The 21181-nt window shown below is 41.7% G+C and overlaps 1 pseudogene; it reads right to left on the bottom strand.

Moving 5' to 3' along the window:
• Positions 1–422: 422 nt before the first annotated feature.
• LOC140241468 (putative nuclease HARBI1) lies at positions 423–20857 on the bottom strand (annotated as a pseudogene).
• Between the last annotated feature and the right edge of the window lie 324 nt (positions 20858–21181).

The following is a 21181-nucleotide window of genomic DNA, read 5'->3' as shown; positions in this document are numbered from 1 at the left end:
CAGCAGTGACTATCATAAAATCTTGTCAAAACTTACCTGGTGCCGATCGTATCTTTCCTGTCTCTGCTGTGAGCTACTTCTCTTTTAAGCTTGAGGCGACTGATGAACGAAAATTGTGGGAACTGCGCCAGGTTTTAGAAACTTTTTCTTCGGCGTGTATCCCATCAACTTCGCTATCATGTCTTCTTGGAAGCACTCCGGCTCGAAATGGTCCTCACATACGACGCGATTCTTACAGTATTTGTAAGTTTTGGCGTCAAATTTGTCAATGCCAATATTGGCAAGCCATCTAGCGCACCTTTCCCTCTCATTTTCTGGGTTTGGAATGGCAAAAAAACTCATCTTCTGGCCATCGCCCGGTTTGTTAGAACATCCATACGCTTGACACATCGGCATTTTCGGGTGCGAAGTGAAGCAATAGATCATGCCGCGTGCATCCGCCGCTGCATGGCCGGAACCACGCGGTACGCTACCGCTCGCTTGACGCTCATGCAGGGCTCCCCGAGCCAGCTGACGCTCAAAACAAAGAGCAAGTGTTCTTGAATAACCACAGCTCGTTCTTTCAGTTCTTGGTCCCACTCTGTCATAAATGTGTTGGGCAAGGCTAGCGCTATAGCCTGATCGCAGTCAAAGGGTGGGCAGGCTTAGATTTTAACAGATAACTTAATTTAGAATAGCCTGATTGATAATGGCTTCTAGATATTTGGGGTGCCGTATTGGGAATAAACGGCATGGAGACTTAGAAATCTAGTCAGAGAAATGGCGAGATGATACTAGTAGATCTATCTTGTAGAATGGACATTCACTACTGACACTAGCGCCTTGCCCTTGGTGGAATGGCATCCCAAATATGGCACAAAATTTGTCCTCGTTTGGCAGTTGCTATTCTTGCGCCATCGGTTTACGCATTCGCATAGTTATAAGAATAATCTGTTGTCTATTTACATACAGTATATGCCATTGGATTGGCCGCATGTAACAATGGCCGAAATGGACATATGAATCTCTACTTTGCGAATGTACCATCTGTACTACTTCTGTGAATGTGCATTCTGTACAAGATGTTCCTGGTCAATTGCTGGAGCACAGAATCGAGCATTAGAATAGCCACTTCCGTTCCTTATTGAAATGTGCTCTCACTGATTCAAAGTTATATCTTAGTAATATGGGTATCAAACTTGCATAAATTTCCCTCTCGAGCCTTAATAGTTTGATGAACTATTGTAAACACTCATGTATATCTCATTTGGATTTTGTTGTATGCGAGATGATTTAGACCATGGGGTAATGAAAGGAAAATGTCGCGTACTGTAATGCCGAGCAATGGGAGTCAACATTCAGGGGATTTTAATGTACCTTTGAAATGCATAAATTGGTGTTTATTTTTAGTATGAATGTGTATTTGGTAAACTGTTGAATAATTATCAGTAAAATGCTTGTAAGCTTTGCAGCGTGTATGCCCATAGCTCATATCACAGTAACTCAAGTCACTGGTACTGTATATTACATACCTGGTACTGATTGTAGCTTCTTTCAGCTCTTGTGGCAGGCAGGGGCACGGGTGTCGTAAGCCTGGTCTGAAGACCATAACCCGAGTCACCCAGCAGCAATCTGTTGAAAACTCCATCAGGAAAGGCTTGGCCGACTGCACTGGTCTGTTACATAATATAGTAAAACATTTAGTTTCTTTTATTTTTTATGTAAATGATATTCCATTCATAATGAATGTTAGCAAAAAAAAAAAATTACACATCTATGATCATCGGCAAATTGTAGAGATTTTTGACATAGAGTTAATAACACCCCTACAACTGTTCTCTATTTATTCAAAGATGTGAACATTCATATTTCTTAGGAAAAGAAATATATTATTGAAGAAACTTGAAACACATGTAACTTTATTTCTTATTTTGTAACTTCACTCATTGTGATTCAAGAAATAATTGAAGACAATGGTTTGACGGAGAGAAAATGTGCTGTGGATATCTAACCCTCAGAATTCTGCTATCATGAATGCTTCCAGGCCATCTAGGTGAAACACTTGTGATCTCATATTGAGCATTGCAGGTTAGCTGGACATTTATACTGTAGAAACCTTTCCGGTTTACATACAAATGTTCTGCAGCACCTAAAGCTACTCCATGGATGTGGATGTGAGTGCCATCCACTGTTGCCACCACCTTTGGAAACCTTGCCAACTGGAAGAAATCCAGCTGGGTCTCCAAATCTGCTGGAGATTGTGGGAATTTGATGAACTGTAGAACAGATGACAAACACAACAAAGCAAGTGTGTATAGGTCTATTCAAATTTTCCCATTGACATGACTGGATTAATGTCTTTATACACATTTCAGTTTTGAACACATCAGTTCACCAAAACTAGCAATTTAGTAGTAGTAATAATGTTACTTCTGACAATCTGACCCTCAAATTCACAGAAAAAGCAAGCAATATACTTCCATTACAGGGTTCGTACGGGTCATGGAAATCTGGAAAGTCATGGAATTTGGCTAAGTCTTTTTCCAGGCCTTGAAAGTCATGAAAAACAGATATTTTCATCAAAAAGTCATGGAATTTGGCTAAGTCTTTTTCCAGGCCTTGAAAGTCATGAAAAACAGATATTTTCATCAAAAGGTCATGGAAAGTCATGGAATTGCAAAAATTATAAAAGTTTAAGTTTGTCTGTTGTTTGTGTGAGATGTGTAGGTACCCCCTTTGCTTTGCTTTGCTTTGCTTTGATTTGAGATCAAATTTTCAGTCTAATATGTAAAACAAAAAAAAATGTATAAAAGTCATGGAAAGGTCATGGAATTCTGGCTAAAAAGGTCATGGAAAGTCATGGAATTCAATTCATGAGAGAGAGTATGAACCCTGCATTACTTTATGTCTGTGTCTATACTATGATTATCCTCCCCATCAACCTGAAAACAAAAGAATATAACAAATTGTGAATGATTATGAACACAGCAAGGTTTCAAGCGAACGGAAGAGTAGGATCGTAAATTGTATTTAAAGGGGATGGCTAGTAACTGATCAGTGGGAATCAGTGGGAATGCTGAGGGATGATTGTTCCAATCCTTGTGGGATTCATTTAAGAGTACATTATATATCTATTGTGTGAAAATTATTTGCCTTAGAATGGACTCATATTCAAGTAATGTGCAGATTAATGCCCCGTCACTGACCAGGGACGCTTACCTGGAAACATTAAACTGCACATTACTTGAATATGAGACCGTTCTGAAGCAAATAATTTACACACAACAGTATATATATAATGTACTCTTAAATGAATCCCACAAGGATTGGAACAATCATCCCTCAGCATTCCCACTGATTCCCACTGATCAGTTACTAGCCATCCCCTTTAACTGGAATACGGAAGAATATAACATGAATGATCATGTGAATACGGCAAGGTTTCAAAGAAACAGAAAAGTGGGATCGTAAATTTAATTTACTATTCTATACTATTATACTATTCTATACTTGGTAACTTAGTCTGCATGGGCAACTTTGTTGTCCACTGAAGAATACAGTGTACTAGAACCCTAACTTTTCAGTCTCTTTATAGACAAATCAAGTTGGATTAGTCTACAAAACCTTATTAATATTGGTAATGAAAGGTTACTACCTTTTCATCATCATCATACCAGTTTATATTCCTGTCTGTCCCCAATGGCAGGAGTGGCTGGAATTACCTCACACCTTTCACAGCAATAGCTCTTACACCTTCTCCCATCTCTCCCAACTTCTTTTTCAAGACAACCAGCCCAAGCTTGGCTTTTCATATCTTTCTAATCTGGACTATAGTCCAGACCTAGAATTATCTAAATTAAAGGCTGCTTTGTTTGTAACATCCTACCTTCTTCCTGAGATTGGATGCCCTCGGCCGAGGCCGCTTTCTTGTCCCCGCAATGATGCTCGCTGTACTTGGACTCGGAGGTGATGAGGGTTCGACGAGTATGACCAGCATGATCAAAGTCGTCTTCCTCAGTGGCCGGATGACCACTGGAGGTCGATTGTGATGTTGATGGGCCAGGCGTTACAGATGGTCCAAGTGATCTTGATGCTGTAGCTTGCCCATCTAGTGTGTCTATGTGGGGAATGGCATTCGGTAGAAGCCTTGGTGGCAATTTTCTCAATCCCATATGTTGCATGCGTACCTGGGATGAGTCGTACTGTGACTCTTCGAAGTGTAGCCCACAAACAACAATATTTTTTACCTTGGTGTGATCAAACACACGTTTTCGATTCACAAAGTTGATCCACCCCATTTGCACTAGGGTGAATCGTCTTCCTGCGGCGACAGGGAAGGGGCCAGCCATCTTGTGCATTGATGTCGCTTTGTGTGTAGAACCACAGTGCATAACCATGGACTAATCCCCTGCAGATCTTGACCATTTACCCCTCTTTTTGTGCCTTTTTTCAGAGTCCTCGTTACTTCCTTTGTCCATCGTTCAGGTTGTAGAAGCAGAGAAAATACTCTAAATTCACAAGCGTGTATTCATTCAAAATGCGATTTGAGGTACTTGCTCGAAAATATTGGCTTCGAATGCTTGGGTGTTGTTTCTACCACACTCGGCGCAGCTGCACTGTAGTCTACATGTACATTGCAACCGTACCGTCACCCCCTTTTCCCACTGACATACTACTGTCTGGGGCAAATTATTTGTATAGGGCCCCATTTCTCTCTCTCTCTCTTCTTTCGATCTTTAAAATAACAACAACAACATACTACATCATTAGCATGCATTTCACAATGATGTTGCGGTCGAGAATTAGCGCGACCAATTCTTTTCTTCCGATGTTCACTTATTTTTGGTTTTTTCTTTGCAGCTTTTTTTTATTTGAACTTCAACCACGAACAGTTTCTAACTCTAAGCGTGTTGCGTATTTCTTTGTTTTGCACGTAAAGTGGAATATTTTGCGGGGCGTCGGTTTCATTGTATTGTACAAACTACAGACAGTGTCCGTTTGTAGTACGGGTGCGATGCGGTGACTACGGGCACCTACCATACCTAGTCCATAGGCGCCTACTAACAAAAAAATTGGTCTATAATTCCCTGACCTGGTGCAGTACCAGAGTCTAGACTAGAGGACCATTACACGATATATAATGCCAAACTCACAATCAATAATGTTAAACAGTATATTGGATGATAATTTGTACACTCAAAGACAAAGTCATTATCACAACTGTAGTATTTACTCACCTGGTTTCGAGCACAAGTCTCCCCTCATCCACTGCGTCAAGGAGGACCGACGCCAACTGTCGGGCAGTCACTCCCTGTTTTTTGGCTAGTGCCATCCAACGTTCATGAATCTCCACATGCATTAGAACTTTTTTGTTGCGCTTGCCCCGCTCTTGGTCTTTTATTTTTTTTCTTTCTTTCCGTGCACTTTTAGAAAGGGCCGACCCTGCAGGCCTCCCAGGCCCCTTTCTCTCCATCTTTTCCATTCTAGACATGCACCATGTATGCGCGAACGACCTCAAATGCAATACGTGCAACGCACGCACTCAGTAGCAAGGAATCGCCAGCGCCTCCCACCCAGCCCGCATCGCAACACACGTAGGCGAGTGGGATTGCCTCTCGAGCTTTCAATCGTACCGTTGCGTAAAACGATCGGTCGCATTCACGGTACACACGATGTCAGAAATTCCCAAACCCCTTCTCATTGTACGTTAGATTGCCGCAGAGGGGGCTATTCTGAAATTAACGCTTCTAACGGTTGATTTTTTTTTTTTAAAGCAGGAATAATTTTCGGGGCCCGAAAAGAATTGTGTTGATTGAAACATTACAGATTCGTCAAGTTTAGGCCAGTTTTTAGTTTTTTTATTAAGGGGAAAGTTCTTGATAAGTAGTCTCTTCAATTTAATACTGGATTCATTGAATCTCAAATGTTAGGTCTGCAAATGGGACCCCGTACCTTTAACCTAAAGATATGCTAGGTCTAAAGTTAGGCTGTAGTGGGTTCTATGTCGTAGTAGGAAATGTTAGTAGGTCTATAGTTAGGCTGTAGAGGGTTCTATGTCGTAGTAGAAAATGTTAGTCAGGCGTTAAGGTAAACAACCCTGTAGCTGAAGATTTTGCAGTTGCAAAGCGAAGGCTAAGTATACAAGTAATTCACATCTGTATTCCTACGCCAATTAAAGTCCTTCCATGACTTGTCATATCACGTAACAGGCCAAGCAGGTAGGATGGTGGTACAGCCGCTAGCCACCGAGTCAGAGAGAGGGCACCACATCACCTTGGATTAATATTACTTTACGTGCAAGCAATTGTGAGCTGTCTGGGTCGCACCATTATCTAGATCCAGGTTCTATAATCTCTCCTATTTTGATATGCCTTGTGATGTATCTGAGGTGATCACTGTCCATGTGCGTGACGCAGCCTCTAACTGCTGTCTACTTCATGACGTCCTTTCCTTTACTGAGGGTGATAACCTCAACCTGATGAAATGTGTTCAAAAGATCACTGCCTTCTATTGTCTGCTTTTATCTTGCTTGTTAACAGCAAGCTGCTCATCCTTTGCAGTGTATACCACCTTCTGACGTCAAGCCTGGTCTGTGTGACCTCAGCTGCTATTCTCTGTGATTCTCCAAAGTTGTACATTTAAAATGAAACAAAAAAGCTTTTTATGTTATTCATAATTTGCATTGCTATTGATATACATGTGTGGTTATCTGTCAGTATGATTGCCATCATATCATTCAATTATAAAGCCAATAAACCTCTTTGCCATTTCAAAACATTCCTACAAATCATTGTAAGTACAACACTACCTTGATCAGGTTCATGTCACCCAGTATGTATTCCATGGTGCATTGAAAAGTTGATGGGCTGTTTACTAACCCTTGCAGCATCCTTTGGAACTCGTATAGCCCCATGGTACCAGGAACTCTGTTTCTCTACTGAACCCTTTTCCATCGTCACTTGACAAAAGTGTCCATGGGCCAAATCCAAATCAAATTGAGAAAATTGACAGGAGGGTCCTTGACTCACTTCTCCACTGATCTGTCAAAATTCTGTTCTGCCAGTTTCCTCCATGGATAGCAGAGTGGGTAATATCATGATCACATCATCAGGCATGATGGCCTTGGTATCACACACATGCCAGTCTTAACCGTCTTCTCTGAAGGGGTTCCAGTTTTTCGAACGAACCGATTGCATTATTGAGATCCGCTGGAAAGGATTTCTGAACACTAGGCAGTTGCTCATGTCATGGTGGCGGACATCAGCTTGCTTCTGTCTCTAAAACTGGTCCTCAGACCCACTCATGATTCTGGCTATTTCTGAGCCAGCCACCATCCACTGGCAAAGAGCTACTTCATTCACAGTGATTCCAATCACTCCATCACCGTCTCTCACTCTAGATTTTGTTGTTGTTCTTGTTGTTTGTGTATTTGATCTTATGACAAAGTAGAGAACTTGTATGATGCCTTCTGAGTTAGGATTAGTTACTTCTTTCCACATGACTGCTTATTTGTTGGCTGTTTAAAGAGCAGTGACATGATTGGGAGACATTAAAGATGCTTTAAACCAAACGAGATGAAACATCACTGACAATAGTGTATATTCAGGCTGGAAGAATTTGTTTTGAATGCGTTTATTTGAGAAGAAACCAGTCCTAATTTACCAGCATTGAATTAATAATGGACCCTACCACATTTTATTTTATTTCATCCAAGATTAGCGTAACATTGGCATTTTGAGTCTGGCTCAAATCCATGTCCTCAATCATCGTCTCTAATACTGTATATCGTGCTGAATGCCAACAACAGGATCTGTGTGGTGACTGTACTATTTTAATGTCTTCTCATGAGCCAGCTTCAAAAATCCAGCTTCTCTCAAAGCATGATAAGCTGCTGCTGACTTAGCTCTTATTGCTATACACCATCTGATAATTGCTGGGTGCCATCTCATATTTTTTTTTCCAGTGCTTTCATCTGTTCTTCCCTTAAAAGCCTCTCAGGGCTCTCTTTTGGCAACAATTTGTCCAAATCATTGACAGAATGGAGCATAGCTTCTGCCTGGGTTTCCGAGAGTTCAATAGATTCTGCGGCCATCATCTGTTTGATGTGCTTCTTCAAAGCCATGTTTTCACGCGACGACTGCTGCCTATCCCACTGCAACGATCTGCAGCGCTCAATCAGTTCTTCCCTTGAGAGCGAAGACCGCTTCGAAGAAGAGCTTGCTTTAAAATAGTCTTTTTGGCACTGTCACCTTGCTTCATTGAAGCTATGTCTCCTCTGTAGAATTTGCATGAGCCACACACTTCTTCGTTTGCTGGCGATGAGAAGCTTGCACAAGTTGTGCCTCAAAATTTGATGGTAGTTCTTCCCTCCATATGTGAACTCACCAACCGTTTCAACATGCCCAGAATAGAGGAGTTTTCCTCGCACCTCCTCCATCATATCTGGTATCCCTTTGCATGGCACATGCTGATTCCTACATCAGCACTATTCACTCTGTGTCCCAACACAGAGAGTCCCCATTCAAAATCTGGAAAGACTGTTAAGCACTTTTCCACTGTAACTTCTGATGTCCTGGTGGGTTTCACAGTTAAGAAGAGTGTCCTGTCGCAATGTTCACTTTTCAACAGCCCTGCTGCTTTACCAAGAGCTTCACAGGCTTCGTGAAGAGCAGGTTCTGCCTTTAGATCACCACAGATCGTGCACTCAGGATTATGTTTTACGAATTCCTGTGGCTGGATGTTGAGGTTCTTCTCTTTTGATTTAATCTTCTTGTCCCGGACAGTCTTCAAATCACATGCTCTGCAGAGGAACGGCGGGTATATGTCAGAATCCTCATTTTCGACATCAATGTGGATGGCATCCCTGAGAACTTTTGAGTACTCAACTATGAGGCGTGGCTTCCTATTTCCATCTGCTTTGATGGTGCTGTTGTCGAATCACACATCCACAAAAGGGTATCAACTCACTGTCCATGATAACTGTGTACTTCTGAGTGGTACTGATTCTTATAGCCAAACTGGTGTCGTCCAGAAGACTTCCACTTGCAAAATACCGAAGTGCCACAAATACTTGTAGGCTGGGTGGAAGAGCCATATTTCTGTGTGTTGGATGTTCAATCCTTGGGGCGAGCCTGTTAATGATGGCAATGCACCCAGCTCTAGAAAATTGGTACAATTTTCTTATTTGTTTGTCGTCATATGCATCCAAGGGATGCAGGCGATCCCGGAAATCTCGTTCTCTTCTAAGAGCTGCCCCAGCCTGAATTGCCTGCAGAATTGCAGCCATTTTGGAACAAATTATGTTTTGATACTAGAGCTCTACTTATAACAGTAATATTAATAATAATGTTAATAATAATAATGATAGTAATAGAAACAATAATAATAATAATGATAATGATAATAATAAAATAACACAAAAAGATACACACAGGCCTAACTCAGGTCAAGGCACTGCTCCATTACACCTCCAGTCCCCCCAAAAAAAATAAAAAACAAATAATAATAACAATGCGTCTACCTACAAACACAGTAGGGCCTATACAATGTCCATTCAACATTTCACATTTGACTTTCACAAATACAAGCCTCAAACATATAAAAGTTAATGATCTCACCTGGGTGTGAGCTCTCCCCAATGGAACCCAGTGGCGCTTGCATTGCCGGTCGGTTCCGGACAGTATCGTGGATCTTGTAGTACCACGGAAAGTCTTTTAGCAGTGTTGACCCAGACCCCGAAGGGCCAACCTCTGCTGAAAGCCGTTTGTACTCATTTTTCAGCGCATTAATTTTATTTTTTATGGCAGAAGAACTTCTAGATTCGAAGCCTATATCAGGTAGCCTCACTGCGATGACTTCCCAGATGTCCTTCCGAGTAGTTGTCTTTTTTTCGATTGCCTCGGCGATGTCTGGTTCAGCCCACACTGCTAGTAAGGCATCAATTTCTTCTTTGGTCCAATTATAACAGGAGTTATGTGTCCTGTCAGAAAGATCTCTTCAGCTTCATATCATAACACAGGGCAGCAAGGCATAGAAACTATGTGGCCTCAGAGAGACGTCCCATGCAGCGCTGCCTGATTTCCTCTACACTGGGTGATGGAAAGGGTGCATGACGAGGTCTGATATGATGTGGATCATTGGGCAAGAGGATAGCTTTGGAGAAGAATCTCGATGGGTCTGCTTCCCTGCGGGCTAGGATGCTGGTCACGATGTCCCTGATGTAGGGGTACGTTTTGGGTACTTTAAGGGCCTTGGCAACATAGTTCCCCGCATACTTAGACCAAGTTGCTACATGTCTGAGGAAAAAAAAAAGCAACAAAAGAGAACAACAACAAACAAACAGTGTATGATAAATCAAACACACATCAACACCCAGCATTGTCTTGACTGCATACCACAATTATTTGAGTGTGGAAAGTTACTGAGAGTGTACGCCAGACAAAATATTACATGTAACAAAACAAGGCTGCTGAAAACTGCTTATCCGTTAGTGGCGAGTCAATGGTGTTGATATCACAGAGGAAATTTTAGTCCACATGAAACAGGAATGAATTTTGTCCATAAAAAAAAAAAAATAAATAAGTGTATGCTATACTTTGGCTAAAGTAATTTAGGTGAAACTTGCTGAAAATATTCACAATTACTTACTTCATTACTTCACATTTCCATCAGCATCTCTTTGGACCGGTCTGTCCTTGTGGGCTATGTAATCGATTATGGCAAGGAGATTTCTCGCTCGATATGCTTGGTAGCCTAAGACAAATGAGAGGAGTATGACAATTAACTCAACATGTAGTTGTTGTTTGTTTGTTTGTTTGTTTGTTTGTTTGTTTTTTTAAATCTAGCTAAACTGGTGAACCTATACATGAGGCACACACAATTTCTGTACAGAATTCTGAGATTAATTAAAAATGCATTCTTATGCACATCGGTGCAATGATTCAACTATATATGTTCATGTTATCTAAAAAACGGTAGAGTCGTTTGAGAGATCTTGTCAAAAATAAAATGTCAAGGAAAACTTGCTTTTAGAAATTAGCTCAAAGAAAATGCATCCATATTATCAAGTTGCGACCCAGACCCCGAAGGGCCAACTTCTGCAGAAAGGCATTTTTATTCCTTTTTCAAAGCATTTACTTTATTTTTGATTGCAGAAGAACTTCTTGATTCGTATCCGATATCATGCAGCCTCACTGCGATGACCTCCCAGATGTCTTCCCTTATCGTTGTTTTCTTCTCTATTGCCTCGGCGATATCTGGTTTCGCCCACACTGCGATTACCGCATCTATTTCATCTTCGGTCCAACCCTGTCGGACTCCCTTACTCTTTGTGCCACCGGCGGCACTACCTTCCTCTGTCATGTTGTGTATGCAGAGCACTGGCAGCTTTTAAAAAGATATTCGTCCATTTTTTTTTTTCCATGGATAGCAGAGTGGTTAATATCATGATCACATCATCAGGCATGATGGCCTTGGTATCACACACATGCCAGTCTTAACCGTCTTCTCTGAAGGGGTTCCAGTTTTTCGAACGAACCGATTGCATTATTGAGATCCGCTGGAAAGGATTTCTGAACACTAGGCAGTTGCTCATGTCATGGTGGCGGACATCAGCTTGCTTCTGTCTCTAAAACTGGTCCTCAGACCCACTCATGATTCTGGCTATTTCTGAGCCAGCCACCATCCACTGGCAAAGAGCTACTTCATTCACAGTGATTCCAATCACTCCATCACCGTCTCTCACTCTAGATTTTGTTGTTGTTGTTGTTTGTGTATTTGATCTTATGACAAAGTAGAGAACTTGTATGATGCCTTCTGAGTTAGGATTAGTTACTTCTTTCCACATGACTGCTTATTTGTTGGCTGTTTAAAGAGCAGTGACATGATTGGGAGACATTAAAGATGCTTTAAACCAAACGAGATGAAACATCGCTGACAGTAGTGTATATTCAGGCTGGAAGAATTTCTTTTGAATGCGTATATTTGAGAAGAAACCAGTCCTAATTTACCAGTATTGAATTAACCATGGACCCTACCACATTTTATTTTATTTCGTCCAAGATTAGCATAACATTGGCATTTTGAGTCTGGCTCAAATCCATGTCCTCAATCATCGTCTCTGATATATCGTGCTGAATGCCAACAACAGGATCTGTGTGGTGACTGTACTGTTTTAATGTCTTCTCATGAGCCAGCTTCAAAAATCCAGCTTTTCTCAAAGCATGATAAGCTGCTGCTGACTTAGCTCTTATTGCTATACACCATCTGATAATTGCTGGGTGCCATCTCATATTTTTTTTTCCAGTGCTTTCATCTGTTCTTCCCTTAAAAGCCTCTCAGGGCTCTCTTTTGGCAACAATTTGTCCAAATCATTGACAGAATGGAGCATAGCTTCTGCCTGGGTTTCCGAGAGTTCAATAGATTCTGCGGCCATCATCTGTTTGATGTGCTTCTTCAAAGCCATGTTTTCACGCGACGACTGCTGCCTATCCCCCTGCAACGATCTGCAGCGCTCAATCAGTTCTTCCCTTGACAGCGAAGACAGCTTCGAAGAAGAGCTTGCTTTAAAATAGTCTTTTTGGCACTGTCACCTTGCTTCATTGAAGCTATGTCTCATCTGTAGAATCAACATGGTCCGCACACTTCTTCTTCACTGCTGGCGATAAGAAGCTTGCACAAGTTGTGCCTCAAAGTTTGATGGTGTTCTTCCCTCCATATGTGAACTCACCAACAGTTTCAACATGCGCAGAATGGAGGAGTTTTCCTCGCACCTCCTCCATCATATCCGGTATCCCTTTGCATGGCACATGCTGCATTATATAACCAAACAGCACTTTTGCAGTTTCCAGCATAAGTGTCTCACCGATTCTTACATCAGCACTATTTACTCTGTGTCCCAACACGGAGAGTCCCCATTCAAAATCTGGAAAGACTGTTAAGCACTTTTCCACTGTAACTTCTGATGTCCTGGTGGGTTTCACAGTTAAGAAGAGTGTCCTGTTGCAATGTTCACTTTTCAACAGCCCCGCTGCTTTACCAAGAGCTTCACAGGCTCCGCGAAGAGCAGGTTCTGCCTTTAGATCACCACAGATCGTGCACTCAGGATGATGTTTTACGAATTCCTGTGGCTGGATGTTGAGGTTCTTCTCTTTTGATTTAATCTTCTTGTCCCGGACAGTCTTCAAGTCACATGCTCTGCAGAGGAACGGCGGGTATATGTCAGAATCCTCATTATCAACATCAATGTGGATGGCATCCCTGAGTACTCAACTATGGGGCGTGCCTTCCTATTTCCATCTGCTTTGATGGTGCTGTTGTCGAATCACACATCCACAGAAGGGTATCAACTCACTGTTCATGATAACTGTGTACTTCGGAGTGGTACTGATTCTTATAGCCAAAGTGGTGTCGTCCAGAAGACTTCCACTTGCAAAATACCGAAGTGCCACAAAGACTTGTAGGCTGGGTGGAAGAGCCATATTTCTGTGTGTTGGATGTTCAATCCTTGGGGCAAGCCTGTTAATGATGGCAATGCACCCAGCTCTAGAAAATCGGTACAATTTTCTTATTTGTTCGTCGTCGTATGCATCCAAGGGATGCAGGCGATCTCGGAATACTCGTTCTCTTCTAAGAGCTGCCCCAGCCTGAATTGCCTGCAGAATTGCAGCCATTTTGGAACAAATTATGTTTTGATAATAGAGCTCTACTTATAACAGTAATATTAATAATAATGTAAATAATAATAATGATAGCAATAGAAACAATAATAATGATAATGATAATAATAAAATAACACAAAAAGATACACACAGGCCTAACTCAGGTCAAGGCACTGCTCCATTACACCTCCAGTCCCCCCCCCCCCTTCAAAAAACAAAAATAATAATAACAATGCGTCTACCTACAAACACAGTAGGGCCTATACAATGTCCATTCAACATTTCACATTTGACTTTCACAAATACAAGCCTCAAACATATAAAAGTTAATGATCTCACCTGGCTGTGAGCTCTCCCCAATGGAACCCAGTGGCGCTTGCATTGCCGGTCGGTTCCGGACAGTATTGTGGATCTTGTAGTACCACGGGAAGTCTTTTAGCAGTGTTGACCCAGATCCCAAAGGGCCAACCTCTGCGGAAAGCCGTTTGTACTCCTTTTTCAGCGCATTAATTTTATTTTTTACGGCAGAAGAACTTCTAGATTCGAAGCCTATATCATGTAGCCTCACTGCGATGACTTCCCAGATGTCCTTCCGAGTAGTTGTCTTTTTTTTCGATTGCCTCGGCGATGTCTGGTTCAGCCCACACTGCTAGTAAGGCATCAATTTCTTCTTTGGTCCAATTATAACAGGAGTTATGTGTCCTGTCAGAAAGATCTCTTCAGCTTCATATCATAACACAGGGCAACAAGGCATAGAAACTATGTGGCCTCAGAGAGACGTCCCATGCGGCGCTGCCTGATTTCTTCTACACTGGGTGGTGGAAAGGGTGCAAGACGAGGTCTGATATGACGTGGATCATTGGGCAAGAGGATAGCTTTGGAGAAGAGTCTCGATGGGTCTGCTTCCCTGCGGACTAGGATGCTGGTCATGATGTCCCTGATGTAGGGGTACGTTTTGGGTACTTTAAGGGCCTTGGCAACATAGTTCCCCGCATGCTTAGACCAAGTTGTTACATGTCTGAGGAAAAAAACAAAACAAAAGAGAACAACAACAAACAAACAGCGTATGATAAATCAAACACACATCAACACCCAGCATTGTCTTGACTGCATACCACAATTATTTGAGTGTGGAAAGTTACTGAGAGTGTACGCCAGACAAAATATTACAAGTAACAAAACAAGGCTGCTGAAAACTGCTTATCCATTAGTGGCGAGTCAATGGAGTTAGTATCACAGAGGAAATTTTAGTCCACATGAAACAGGAATGAATTTTGTCCATAAAAAAAATAATAAATAAATAAGTGTATGCTATACTTTGGCTAAAGTAATTTAGGTGAAACATGCTGAAAATATTCACAACTACTTACTTCACATTTCCATCAGCATCTCTTTGGACCGGTCTGTCCTTGTGGGCCATGTAATCGATCATGGCAAGGAGATTTCTCGCTCGATATGCTTGGTAGCCTAAGACAAATGAGAGGAGTATGACAATTAACTCAACATGTAGTTGTTGTTTGTTTGTTTGTTTGTTTGGTTTTTTTTTATCTAGCTAAACTGGTGAACCTATACATGAGGCACACACAATTTCTGCACAGAATTCTGAGATTAATTAAAAATGCATTCTTATGCACATCGGTGCAATGATTCAACTATATATGTTCATGTTATCTAAAAAACGGTAGAGTTGTTTGAGAGAGCTTGTCAAAAATAAAATGTCAAGGAAAACTTGCTTTTAGAAATTAGCTCAAAGAAAATGCATCCATATTATCAAGTTGCAACCCAGACCCCGAAGGGCCAACTTCTGCAGAAAGGCATTTTTATTCCTTTTTCAAAGCATTTACTTTATTTTTGATTGCAGAAGAACTTCTTGATTCGTATCCGATATCATGCAGCCTCAATGCGATGACCACCCAGATATCTTCCCTTATCGTTGTTTTCTTCCCTATTCCCTCGGCGATATCTTGTTTCGCCCACACTACGATTAACGCATCTATTTCATCTTCGGTCCAACCCTGTCGGACTCCCTTACTCTTTGTGCCACCGGCGGCACTACCTTCCTCTCTCATGTTGTGTATGCAGAGCACTGGCGACTTTTAAAAAGATATTCGTCCATTTTTTTTTTCCATGGGTAGCAGAGTGGTTAATATCATGATCACATCATCAGGCATGATGGCCTTGGTATCACACACATGCCAGTCTTAACTGTCTTCTCTGACGGGGTTCCAGTTTTTCGAACGAACCGATTGCATTATTGAGATCCGCTGGAAAGGATTTCTGAACACTAGGCAGTTGCTCATGTCATGGTGGCGGACATCAGCTTGCTTCTGTCTCTAAAACTGGTCCTCAGACCCACTCATGATTCTGGCTATTTCTGAGCCAGCCACCATCCACTGGCAAAGAGCTACTTCATTCACAGTGATTCCAATCACTCCATCACCGTCTCTCACTCTAGATTTTGTTGTTGTTCTTGTTGTTTGTGTATTTGATCTTATGACAAAGTAGAGAACTTGTATGATGCCTTCTGAGTTAGGATTAGTTACTTCTTTCCACATGACTGCTTATTTGTTGGCTGTTTAAAGAGCAGTGACATGATTGGGAGACATTAAAGGTGCTTTAAACCAAACGAGATGAAACATCACTGACAGTAGTGTATATTCAGGCTGGAAGAATTTGTTTTGAATGCGTTTATTTGAGAAGAAACCAGTCCTAATTTACCAGTATTGAATTAATCATGGACCCTACCACATTTTATTTTATTTCATCCAAGATTAGCGTAACATTGGCATTTTGAGTCTGGCTCAAATCCATGTCCTCAATCATCGTCTCTAATATATCGTGCTGAATGCCAACAACAGGATCTGTGTGGTGACTGTACTGTTTTAATGTCGTCTCATGAGCCAGCTTCAAAAATCCAGCTTCTCTCAAAGCATGATAAGCTGCTGCTGACTTAGCTCTTATTGCTATACACCATCTAATAACTGCTGGGTGCCATCTCATATTTTTTATTTTCCAGCACTTTCATCTGTTCATCCCATAAAAGCCTCTCAGGGCTCTCTTACGGCATCAATTTGTCCAAATCATCGATAAAATGGAGCATAGCCTCCGACTGGGTTTCTGAGAGTTCAATAGCTTCTGCGACCATCATTTGCTTAAAGCAAACCAAAACCCAAAAGACAATTAAACATGTATAAAAAGTACATATTTCACCTATTCCAATGGTACCCGACTCACCCCTTCATATATCTTCTATTTAGAAACAAAACGGAAATTCTAGAAACATTCTCAGCTCTCTGAGATGCTCAGAGAGTGCCGTGTACGGTTCCATTCATTTTGACCTCCCCGGGGTTTGTGACGTATTTTTGGACTAACGCTGATTGGTCAATTCCCCTAAACCTTTAACTGTTCATTTTGATTCTGTTAAATTCATATTCTCTACTATCTAAGCATAATTTGAATAATTATAATCAATACTATAATAAAAAAAAATATTTTAATAATCTACGATCCTATTTTGGACAAAAACGTGCCAATGAATCAAATAAATTAGTCTTAATTTTGAACGAGCTTACCTAAGCCGAAATATCCGAAATATTGCCATTACGAACGCGTACGTGTTCGCTGTTCATTAAAATTAATTCATAATTTTTGAAGAAGAGAAAATTTCGTGCAGTAACATTCATTAAAAACATGGAGGTTTATACGACAATTTCCATGTACTTGAATGTCAATATCATAATGGAATACAACAACGTTTCATTCTTCACGGAAATCTTGCATTTTTTTTAATGTTGGCATACTATTTTAGAATTTGGGGGACCTGTAAACATTCGGTGTCAAACTTTATCACACCTGTCATTCGTAAAAAAGGCTGCAGCTCCAGCTAGCTGCATATTTCATGCGTAACGTAATAAGCCTGCATTTGTTGTGTAATATAGTAACTCGAGAGAGCGAGCAGAAACAGCAACAAAAACGTACAAAACAGACATAATTATTCATCAAAATTCACGACAAAATAAGTAAATAAAAACAAACCTGTCTCTCAGAAGCTCTCGCTAATCTTTTCTCGGTTCCAGCCCTCACTTTTGACGGCGGCCTAAACGAGAAGATAGAAGGCACGGCGCCTTCTTTCAGGATTTTCCGAGGCTTTGTCCCCATGAGCCGAGCCCGCATGTCATTCTCGAAGTCGTCGGCAAGGAAGTGGTCGCTGCAAACGACATTGTTTCTGTCGAATTTATATGTACTTGACCCGAATTTTTCAACTTCAAGTGCAGCCAACCACCTCCTACACAATTCTGGCTCCTTCAGAGGATCGGGGATGGGATGAAAACTTCACCCCGGAGATTTCCCAGTCCGGTTGGAGCACCCGTATGCCTGGCAAAGCACCATAGCTAAACGTGGGAGCTGCAATACTGCAGCTGCGCTGGGGTTTGTTTATGTCCACAAAAACGTCACAACTACGCAGGGGGTCTCACCGGAAAGTGTAAACATGGCGGACCCCACTGTAGCAGACGACACAACGAATGTGCATTTTGCCAGGTTCTTTATGAGCTGATAAAGGGCTATTCAGATGGCCAATTTGGGTGATCTATACATCAAATTGAAGCTACAGGTGCCCTTAACACAGTTATGAACTCGAAAACCCATCGTTTTGGTTTCCTTTAATGTGCTTGTTCAGAGCCACATTTTCACGAGTCAACTGCTGCCTATCCCCCTGCAATGATCTGCAGCGCTCTATCAATTCTTCCCTTGAGAGCAAAATAGCTTTGAAGAGGAGCTTGCTTTAGTCTTTTTTGCTCTCTCACTTTGCTGCATCGAAGCTATGTCCCCTCTGTAGAATCAACATGGTCCGCACACTTCTTCTTCACTGCTGGCGATGAGAAGCTTGCACAAGTTGTGCCTCAAAGTTTGATGGTGTTCTTCCCTCCATATGTGAACTCACCAACAGTTTCAACATGCGCAGAATGGAAGAGTTTTCCTCGCACCTCCTCCATCATATCTGGTATCCCTTTGCATGGCACATGCTGCGTGATATAACCAAACAGTACTTTTGCAGTTTCCAGCGTAAGTGTCTCGCCGATTCCTACATCAGCACTATTCACTCTGTTTCCAAACACGGAGAGTTCCCATGTCAAATCTGGAAAGACAGTCACGCTTTTTTCCACTTTCACTTCCGATATCTTCGTTGGCTTCACAGTCAAGAAGAGTGTCCTGTCACAATGTTCACTCTTCAACAGCCCCGCTGCTTTACCAAGAGCTTCACAGGCTTCGCAAATAGCAGGTTCTGTCTTCAGATCACCACAGATCGTGCACTCAGGATGATGTTTTACGAATTCCTGTGGCTAGATATTCAGGGTTTTCTCTTTTGATTTAATCTTCTTGAACCACACAATCTTCAATTCACATGCTCTGCAGAGGAACAGCGGATATATTTCAGAATCCTCATTTTCGACATCAATGTGGATGGCATCCCTGAGAACTTTTGAGTACTCAACTATGGGGCTTGGCTTCCTATTTCCATCTGCTTTGATGGTACTGTTATCGAATCACACATCCACAAAAGGGTATCAACTCACCATTCATGATAACTGTGTACTTCTGAGTGGTACTGATTCTTATAGCCAAACTGGTGTCGTCCAGAAGACTTCCACTTGCAAAATACCGAAGTGCCACAAAGACTTGTAGGCTGGGTGGAAGAGCCATATTTCTGTGTGTTGGATGTTCAATCCTTGGGGCAAGCCTGTTAATGATGGCAATGCACCCAGTTCTAGAAAATCGGTACAACTTTCTTATTTGTTCGTCGTCGTATGCATCCAAGGGATGCAGGCGATCCCGGAATACTCATTCTCTTCAAAGAGCTGCCCCAGCCTGAATTGCCTGCAGAATTGCAGCCATTTTGGAAGAAAGAATTCCAACCGGAGTTTTTAGGGTAGCAACCGCTAGTGCGAGGGCAAGGGTGACACCAACCGGAATTTTTCATATTCTCAACCGGAGTTTTGTCAGGCTAATCATAGAAAACTCTGGGCCCTGTTGCATAAATAACCTGAGAAAAACTCAGGTTAGCGGTAGATGTGTACCCGAGTTTTATGGTTAAGTCAATTTCTCTGGTTAAAAAACTAAGGTTACGGTATATCGGCCTTCATTTAATTGAATAATCGTGAACGAGGATGAAAGGGGGAGATATCGTGATTTCCTCCGTGTCAGCTAGCTCCGCGCGCACTGTCTGTGTGCAAAATTCTGCCGTCTGCAGCCGCTAGTATAGTAGTATAGCTGCTGTTTGCATTTGACTCTGACTCACACGAACAAAAATTCGAGCGCAAGGCAGAGGACACCGAAAAAAGTGATCATGTCCAACACAAATGAAGTAAATATGCATTTTTATTGTTACAGTATACCTGTGAATGTAGTATAATGTAGGCATTGTAGTGAAATAGTCCACAACTAGCTATTCACCTCAATTTATTTCGTCATCATGGTGACTTCTTAAACCTCCGTAGACTTTATCTTTGAACACACTAACGTTAGGCCTACACAGGACCGCTCTGCTCAGTCAAGGTGGGGTGACCATGGCTGTGGGCCGACGGATCTCACCAGACTCGCTCGGTCAGTACTAGTAGCTAGACCGTATGTGTGAGTATTGTACTTCAGTAGACCTTTAGGTAGACTTCTATCACACTAGTACTGTTAATGTCATAAATGCTGGGATATTTGTAAATTTGTATACTCTACAGCCTACACTATATTGTGCAGTCAAAACAACGGGTGTTCACAGTCAATGATTGAATGTTCTCATTAATTACAAGTACCACTAATAGAAACCCTTATCTACAACCAATCAATTATTATTGATAAAGATCAAAATAAGACTTACTTCATCCTTCATTTCACACAATGCCAAGGTGACTTTCCTAATGGTTCGTGACGCCGTCGACAGATGCACACCATGAATGCAGCTTGTGTCATCCATCACTGCCCCAGTGGCATATATATCGCAACGCCACAGACACTTGTAAGCTTGGTGGAAGTGACTTGTTTCTCTGTGTTTCTTGTTGCAGTTGTCCTGCCAAACGGTCTATGATGTTCATGCAACCGTTCCTCGTAAATCTATACAGCTTAAACATTTGACTGTCTGAAAAGACATCAAAAGGGTGCGTCCGATCTCGAAAAACACGCTCTCTTCTCCGAGCAGCAAGGTTTATTGCCTCAAAGATGGCCGCCATGGTTACACTAAGTGAGACTTAACCAGAGAAATTTAGATTTAACCTCTGGTCAGACAGCTAAGGTTAAATAACCGAAGTTTTTCAACCATTAACCGGAGAAAAACTACGGTAAATCTTTATGCAATGGAGAAACTCCGGTTAAAAATTCTTAACCGGAGTTTCTGGGTTTAACCATGAAAAAAACTCCGGTTAAGGTTTTATGCAACGGGGCCCAGGTTGGAGTTTTATGCAATCGTAAAATTCCGGTTGGTAGCTTCCAACCGGAATTTTGTGATTCCAACCGGAAAAAAATCCAGTTGGAGTTTTATGCAACAGGCCCCAGGT

Source organism: Diadema setosum, chromosome 18, assembly GCF_964275005.1.
Source record: "Diadema setosum chromosome 18, eeDiaSeto1, whole genome shotgun sequence".
NCBI classification, from domain to species: domain Eukaryota; kingdom Metazoa; phylum Echinodermata; class Echinoidea; order Diadematoida; family Diadematidae; genus Diadema; species Diadema setosum.
This window is presented reverse-complemented; position numbering and strand designations above follow the sequence as displayed.